This window comes from Octodon degus, unplaced genomic scaffold (genome assembly GCF_000260255.1).
Source record: "Octodon degus isolate 3935 unplaced genomic scaffold, OctDeg1.0 scaffold00034, whole genome shotgun sequence".
NCBI lineage: Eukaryota > Metazoa > Chordata > Mammalia > Rodentia > Octodontidae > Octodon > Octodon degus.
This window is the reverse complement of record NW_004524610.1, coordinates 13407627-13416601: the sequence shown is the minus strand read 5'-3', so window position 1 is coordinate 13416601 and position 8975 is coordinate 13407627.

Here is an 8975-nt window from a genome sequence, read left to right as displayed (position 1 = left end):
CTGGGCATGGTTACATCTGTAACTCTAGCCCTCCAGCACTTGGGAGGCTGAAGCAGGAAGGCTATGGTGAGTGTGAAGGTAGCCTGGACTACAGTGTGAGACAGTCTCAAAACTACCCCCAAAACAAAACAAAAACAAAGCCTAAACTAATTTTTCATTAAAAAAAAACATATCTTTTAAAGTTGCAATAGCAGGTAAACATGTTTAATAGCATAAATTTAAACATCATAAAGATGATGAAATTAATTAAAATGAAAGGAAAGAAAAACATTGTTTACAGTAGGAAACTGACAAACTATGGAAAGTAAACTAGGCTACAAGTAACCTATAAACCTATAATTATGAATGGAATCACTAAAGCAAAACATAATCTTTTGCATATACACACATCAGATTCATATTTTCAAAATAATATATAAACTAAGCAAAGGGCTGGGGGTTTAGCTCAGTGGCATAAGTGCCTGGCTGGCAAGTGAAAGGTCCTGAGTTCAATCCCCAGTACAAAAAGAAAAAAGAAAAAAGAAACCTAAGCAAATATATCACCCAATGAAATATTTTAATAAAGTAAATAAAAAATTAAGGCAATGCACAGCTGTTATAGCTAAATGTAAAGCATCCCTTTCTTTAGGTGAAGACGATTTGCTTAGTAAAAGAAATAGAGTTTTAGAGTAAATCACCAAGGATTATCTAACTCATTGTTCTACAGAAGAGAGATACTTAAAATAAACTGAGAAAGGTTTAAAGTTTTTAAGTGAACAAATATGTGCTAAGGAAATGCAGAATTAATAAATTTCACATCAAGGACTAGAAGTATGAGTTATTTAAAATCACAGAGATAACACAGTAATACAGGAAGTGGCAGTCAGGACAGGATGAAGGAAACCAAGGAGAACAGCTAGGCCACCACCCTAACAACATGGAGTGTAGGTCCAATGGACTTAGAGATTCAGGACCAAAGTGCAATTCCCAGGGAAGACATAAAAACTACAGGTGACATTCATGTGGCAGAAATTCAGAGACTGAAGGAGACAGCCACAGAAGTGGACTGGGGTCCCAAGACCTTTAGCTACTTCTCTTATGCCATATCAAATAAGACAAAAGCACATGAAAACCTAGTCACATATATTGCAATATTAACTACTAATTGTATTTTTATTTTTATTTATTTATTTTTGTGGAACTGGGGATTGAACTCAGGCCCTTGCACTTGCCAGGGAAGTGCTTATTCTACTGAACCATCTCCCCAGCTCCTGTAAAAATATGCCAAAGCGTACAAATAACATTGTTGTAGCACGATGCCATAAGGCTAAATCAATAGAATCAGTCAAAACCCCAGTCCAATTTAGAAATCAAAACCAGCAGAGTATCTATAATATATAATAATGAAAATATTATAGGTATATCAGACTTTAGGAATATATTTAAATAATTGGAAGAAACAATCTTGCTTTGCACATTAATATAAGAACAGAGAGAAAATAAGAACATGTTAGTAAGAAAGTCCAGAAAGATAGTGAATTTGAGCCCAGCCCCAGAAACCTAATGACTTAGAGACTTTCTCAAGAATATAAAAAACTTTATTTATTTACTTTTTTTGCGGGGAGGAGTACGTAACTCTGCTGAAGGGCTGGGCTGGGAGGGAGCAGGTGTGGAAAAAGTTAAAAATAAAACTGTGTGAGTTAGAAAAACAGAAAAATAGGACCAGGATCAGTAAACAAGTCTAAAACTGCTTCTTTAGGGGTTCAAAAGAAAATGATAAATTACATAGACTATTTCCTAATTTGGACGGGATAAAAGTAGAAAGGTACAGAGCACACACAATAATACATGGGGAGAATTTCCAGGAAGCCCCCAAGGCCTGGCATGTATGGTGGGACGGACAATACTCTCATAAATCTGTTCAATAAAAATCAGTCTGTTTGTGTTTTTTTCTGTCTTTTCTGGTTCATTTTGTTATATAATATAATTGTAGTGCTGTGCTGGCCCTTCCCCCAGGGCCAGCAGAGACAGCAATTGAGATTGGGCACGATGGTGCCTGCCTATAATCCCAGAGCTTGGGAAGCTGAAAACAGGAGGATCACTATAAGTCTGATCTAGACTCTGAAGACCCTGTCCTAAATACATAAAAAAATAAAGAAACTGTTACATAATTTTAAATTATCCACTGAATGTTTTCAAATCTGTTTGCATCAATTTGAGGAAAATAGTGCTTTGTGGGGTGTGTGTGTGTGTGTGTGCGTGTGTGTGTGTGTGTGTGTGTGTGAGAGAGAGAGAGAGAGAGAGAGAGAGAGAGAGAGAGAGGATGGGACCCAGGGATGCTCTAATAATAAGCTATATTCCCATCCTTTTCTTTGTGAGATTTATATTGCAGAAGCTGGTGTTTTAAATAACAGAATACAGAGTGTCACTTAGAGGATTAGCCTTGATTATGTTTAAAGACCTGCAAGGAAACCCAATCAGCACCCAGAAGGAGCAGTGGCACAGCCAGACCTGCTCCAGCCAGCCCGGCTCTTGGATGAAGCAGAAATTTGGAGATATAACCAGTCATGGAGCGAGGGTCTAGGAAGAGGTGGCTGGCAGCTCTCCCCCGGGGGATGCAGAGGGACCTTTCTACATGCCACTCCCAAGGCACATGAAGTGGGATCCCAGGAAAGCTCTCAGAGGACAGCATGCAGGGCTGGGATCAGTCATTCACTGTGCAGGGATCTGTCCCCTGCCCTCGGTGGAACGTGACAAGCATCAGGACTGGTGGCTGTCCAGATGGCATCCCTCCTACTGCTAGGCACAAAAAGGTGGGTCAAGTGGATACAAGGGGAGCACCCAGAACTCTGAAACGCTACGAAGCCTGCAACACCGTGAGCACTGGTAAGAGGCCTCTGGCAACATTCTGATTGCGCAGTGCATACAGATGTTGCTCAGTGGGCAGAAGCAGTAAGAATATTACCTTCAGCCTATCTTTACAAGGTGTATATGAGGTAAAAATGAGTTTTGTGTTTAGATTTGGGTACCACTTCTAAGATATCTCAAGAAGCACATTCAAATAACATCTCCCCAAATTCAAATTCAAAAAATTCCTGGTCCCCAGCATTTCAAAAAAAGGTTGCTCAGTCTGTACTTCTAAAAGCCCGAGGAGTTAAGCCACCTTACTGAGAGACAGCTCTTGCAAAGTCATCGCCGCCAGGTAAAGACACCACCAAGGCAAGAGCCCTGGAGTGATCTGTCTGGGCAGGGAGGCAAGAGCAGATCTCTTGGGCTAGACCACTCTGCAGTCAGAGGCACCGACAACAGCCATGAGGAGCATTCCTCAGGGCCTAGTCATGGTTCCCTTCGCTGTCTGTCTTTCTTCACCCCATCCCCTGTGGGAGAAGTGACCTGAGCTCCCCACGTTGGGACCTTAGGTGGAGGCCTGGTTGGCCCTGAGAGCAGCAGGACGTGAAAGTTAAAGTTGGAGTAAAGTTTTAAGCTGAGCCAGGCTGGAGTTTTCTATCTAAAAGTGGCAGGCAAGGGATTGCTTTTTTATGAAACATCTTCGGGGGACAAGAAGAGGAGGCGTCCAGCAGCTCCTTTTTGGGGGCACCGTGGAAAGACACAGAGAAAGCATCTCTCACAGCACTTTCCTGAGTCCAGACTCTGATCACTGGTCCAGTGGAGACATCAGGTCTGGAAGCAGGCTCCGGGAACTTGGACTACGCGCACTCCTTGTTTTTAAAAGCTGTTAGATTCAACCCAGAAGCTTATTGCTCAGCATGAACTGTTCTGTTCCAACATTTGCAAGAAAATTAAATACAAATGAGAAGCAGATTGATCTGAACCAGGCTTCTTCCGAACATTCCTTTGCTTTGAAACATGTGCTATTCACAATCAGCAGCCTCCAATCTGGACTAATTGAAGCCGCCCAACATTACTAGTTTGTTCTTTAAGATGAGCCTTTCTGAATAGCTAAGGTCATGTTGCTTACTTATAGGGTGTTTTCTTTCAAATACAGAATGTATATTTGCCCTGAGAAAAAGGAGCTTTAAAAAAAAAAAAAAAGGCCCTGGTTGCCAGTTACTATAGCAATAGTTACCCGCGGAGGTGGATTCTGCAGATACGGGGATATTTAGTTGGTCCGATACTGGTGTCCAGAAACGAGTATCCATAACCAGTGATCAGCACTCCCAGGCTGGCCCCCATTGCCCTAGGTGAAATCGCTGCCTGTTGGTGACACCAAAGTTACTGCTGGCCCTGTGGAACACCCCCAGCCCATGAGTCAAAACCTCCCCCTCTTACCTTCCCACTTGGTTTCAGAATAGCAGACAAAAGCTATGTTGTACTGGCTGGGCTAAAAGTAACTCATTTGTAAGTTGTGTTGCTGTGATTGCCTCCTTCAAGGCAAAAGTAAAATAAAGTGATCCTTCCTAGGGCGGCATTTCCCCGTGGGGCAGGCAGGCGGGGGAGGGTGTTTTCTCCCCGCTCTTCCCCTGGACTCCTCTGGGTTCTGAGAACAAGGCCTCTGGTGACAAGATGGCCTACCTCACACCAGCACTGCTTCCCTACCTCAGCCCTCCTCTGAGGCAGGAAGAGCTAAAGAGAGAGCGCATACAGGTACAAAACCCATTCTTACCAGGAACAAGGGAACAATCTCAAATATTCACAATAAAAGGAATTCAGTGAAAGGGTGGGTTGAAGGTGGCTGAGAAGCTAAGGGATACAGAGTCTACCCCCGGGCAAAAGGAAAATTGTGGGGAGAGATACCCCGGCTTCCCCCTCCTCTGGCCCATCTGTCTCCCACTGGCACCTCCTACTGGCCATATGTGCTGGGATGAGCCCTGCCCCTTCCTCTTTAGAGAGGATGTGAGTGGCTGCCCTTCCAGGCCCCTCCCTGTGATAGTGGACAAATTACCTCCCCTCTCTGCAATTCACTTTCCTGATCTGTGCACTGGTAACATAGCAGGTAGCCAGTGAAACGCAAATGACGTGTGTGAGGTACTCAGCCTATCTCCTGGAACACTGCAGGCCTCTGATCATTGCTGAAATGATGGGAAAATATTTTTGAAATATTAACCACTGATCTTCGTGGGTGATTTCCTTTTGCTTTGCTCTTCCTGTGTCGGTGGAGGGATGGGGTACAAGCAGTAGTCTAGAAGCTCTTCTGGGGCTTTCTCTTACAAGATGTTATATTGGGATTTGGCAAGGCCAGGCAAATACTGGTGAGTCAGAGGTGTGAGGAGGGTAGGGATTCCTTCCCATCTCCCTAACCCCAAAGCCAGACACTTGATGAGGATTCCTCAGTGAAGGTCTAGGAGAAGAGATGGGAGGAGAAGCAATAAGCACCTTGGCTCTTGTGGGTGCTAGACCAAAGGACCTGAAACTTACTTCCTGTCAGAAGCTAGAGGATTCTGGGATCTGGGAGGCGAGGAGAACCTGTGTTGTACTCCCTGAGAAGAGAGAGAGCCCCAGGAAAATGGCAGTGCTCAGAGAGACAGGAAGTGTGGCACAGCAAGTGACAGGCTGTTCCTCAGTGTTCCCAAGGGTTATTGGGGCCCTTGTGTGGCAAGGAACTGTGGACTAGACAAGAGAGCTCAGCTACAACCCAATTGAAAGCCCAGCCCCCTGCTTTTCTCCCTGGGTTCTTGTGAAAAGCTTATAAAGCAGAGATTGTGTAAAGAAAGCTCTGCGGGGCTCTTGAGTAGAAAACACATCAATGCACTCAGAAATGATGTGTTATTTATGGAGAGCCACGGCAGGCCGGGGCTTGTTTTGCAGTGGGCATCTGTTATTGTTGGCTCTGAGCCTCCACATCTAGGCTGAGCCAGGCAGTGTTGTACAAATCCCACATGATGGCTTCAGGAGCAGGCACGCGGGCTCAGGGTGCTGCCTTTGGCTATCGGGAAGTAGCCTGTTTTCTGATTGAGCGGCTGTCCCAGGATGGTCCATGTGGGGAGAGAAAACCAAACAACACTGAGATAGCTGAAGAAGAGACAAACAAAACATATTGGGTTGGGGGACATTGTTTTAGGTCTTTAAGTAACCTGTACCTGAAACTCATCCTATTTCTGGACTTTCCAGTTATTGGACCAATGTTTCTGTTTTTTAATTTGTTTAAATCCATTACTGTTGAATTTTCCATCACACACACCCCAAAGAGTCCTAAAGTTATTCAAGGTTCAGATGATTTTATTTGTTCATCCAAGTTGGATAAATGACAAGCACCTGAGCTTCTTTCCCTAGGGGGTCTAAATGACATAATAGACAAAGTGTCCTCAATTCTGGGGTATTCTACAAATGCGAATGCTCTGCATGGTACCTCCTAAAGGACCTTAGGTTTTGGAGCTGACCAGGGTTCTAATCTTAATCCCTTCATTGGCTAGCTATACAGTCTCGGACAAATTGCTTATCTTTTGTGGACCTTAGTTGTTTTATGTGCAGAATTGGAGTAGATCAGTCACTACCTCACAGATTTGTCCTGAAATGAAAGAGCTTGTTCTTGTGCCATGCTGAGGGTGGTGCCCAGTGCACTGTCAGAACTCACAGACATCTTTGCTGCTACTTACATAGGAGAGGAGACAATCATCGCCATGGAAGACGCTTGATTAAACAGTAATTGGGCCAATTCAAATGAGGAGAAGGTGTGGTCCATTACTGGATTTGACACTGGATTGGAAGCCATAACTTTGTGCCAACCAGCCCTTGCCTTTATAAAATTACTCAACAACCTTCATCTCAGAATGCCAGGGCTACTGCTGTTCCTTGAGACTCTACAATACAATCTTCTTCAGAAAACCCAGCATCCAATCTCTTCATAGACCCTAAGTTCTTGATAGAGCAGAGGCTGTGAAATGAATTTACTTGAGAACCATTGCTAAAGTGGTAGCGCCCCCCATGGGGCATCACAACCTCAGGTTGCGCTTTTAGCAGCAGCAGGTGCCAGTGTCCATCAGCATGGGTCCCTGCGGGGTGGGCGGTGAGGAAGGCTTTCGAGTCTGGGATTTCCAGTCATTCCTCAATGACCTTGAGAATCACTTTGTGAGGGAGCGAGGTAGTTTGCTGGTGAGTGTGAACTTAGCAAAGCTTCTTAAATTAAAATACTCTCACTTAAAGATGATAAAAATTTTAAAGTCTTTCATGTACACTTAATAGAATAGTGACTCTGCTATGACATTGAGCACCTATGGGTGGGACAGGGCTCTAAGATGGGAGGAGACAACCTAGAGATTCTTACCAAGTGCCCAAGATATCTGAGGGTTATCAGGATATTTATATTGTTATTATTGTTAAATTTCACACCAAATTTTTAATTTATGCTTTTGTGAATAGATTACATAACAAAACACAACTATCTGTCTCTGGATTGAGGCAGATATGATCTAGCTTGATCTGTTTATCCATAAATCATTTACTTTCTACCTTGTTTAATATTGCTGGATCTTGGAGATTTGCTTAAAGCAACATACTCTGCAACATGACTGAAATTGGAACCTGGGTGTGGACTGTCTTTCCCATTCCTCATACTACTGTCTGAATGGGAGATCTGCCTAAGGCTTTCAAGAGTTGTCCCTGTTACTCTTTTTTAATCTGGTAAAGTGAGGTGACACTCATGGAACAGCTACATTTGAAGAGAGTTTTAGTGTTCATAACTCCCCAAAGAAAGAGGAAAGCCTTGCCACTCCACAGTGGGCCTGGAGACAGCCCTGGTGTCAGCCAGTCAGGAGTGAGAGGACACAGAGGAAACCTGTGGGATTCCCAGAGAAAGGGAGGCCAGGCTGGGCTAAGACAGTGGCCAGCCAGTGCCTAGCATGTGGAGGGTTGATCCCTGTCACTACAAACAAAACAAAACAAAAGCCACCTGACCACAATTACTAAAACTCAGGAAAGGAAGGAGGACAGAGTAAATGTTTTTGGATATCCTGGTTCACATAATCTGGGGATTTCTGTGTTCAGAGGCATGCTGGTACCTGTACCTATCCTGGTGTAGGTCAGTGCAGGGTAGGGAGATCCTGGCATGGCATGTTAATGGAGATAACAGTGAGAGAATCCGTATTGGTTGATTTGCGTATGAAAGGTGGGTTTTAAGTAATTTTATTGAGAAACAAATAGCAATGAGACCATTTCAAAACCAATTAGTGGGACAGTTTCAATAATTAATACGTTGCATATTGTTGTTTTCGTAGTGGTTATTTATAGTACAAGATGCAGACATGATATCCTGCCCAAACACTATTAGTACAAATCTTTCTTCTCATTGAATTAAGAGAAAGTAGCTGTATATCTATTCTAACTATTTTGTATATACAGATACAACATCTGGACTATATTGTATTATTTTGCTGAATTCACTTACCTACAACATTTAAATGGCAATGGAATACCCATGTCTAACAAAACGAAACAACAAAAGGGGACCCAAATGAAAGGTGTGTTGTGAGGGAGCTCTTCGCTATCTTCGGTAGGCTGGGGAAGACTCTCCAAGGTGTGAAGGTGAGAAGCCTGAATTCAACCACTGAAGTGTGATTCATGCAGAGCAAGGTGCTGTTTGCTCCAAGGAATGAAGACCATCATTCTTGGTTCTGTAGTTTCAGCAAGGACAGCAGAGAGGGACTGGCTTCTTCCCGTTCTGTGTGCTTTTGTAAACTTGGGAACCAGTTGTGGGTCTGGGAGAGGAAGGAGGCGCAGAGGTACTGACTGTGGCCCCTAGTCTGATTGCTAACTACCGAGGACGCAAAAGGAGTGGGAGGTTGGCATCAGGACGATCCCACTAGAGTAAATATTCTATGACGTAGTAGATAGGGAGGGGCTCTGTGACTACTTCTGCTACCAGGCTTCAGGAACATTCATCTGCCAAGTAATTTCACACATATTTCACTCTCTCTAGGGGCAGAACATGGACTAAATAATCCTTTTGAATGTGGAAAGTGAAACAGAACTGTCACTCTTGTTCTTATTAAATCAAACACATTCACTTTATTAATGAAAATTTATATTTTAAGAATACATAC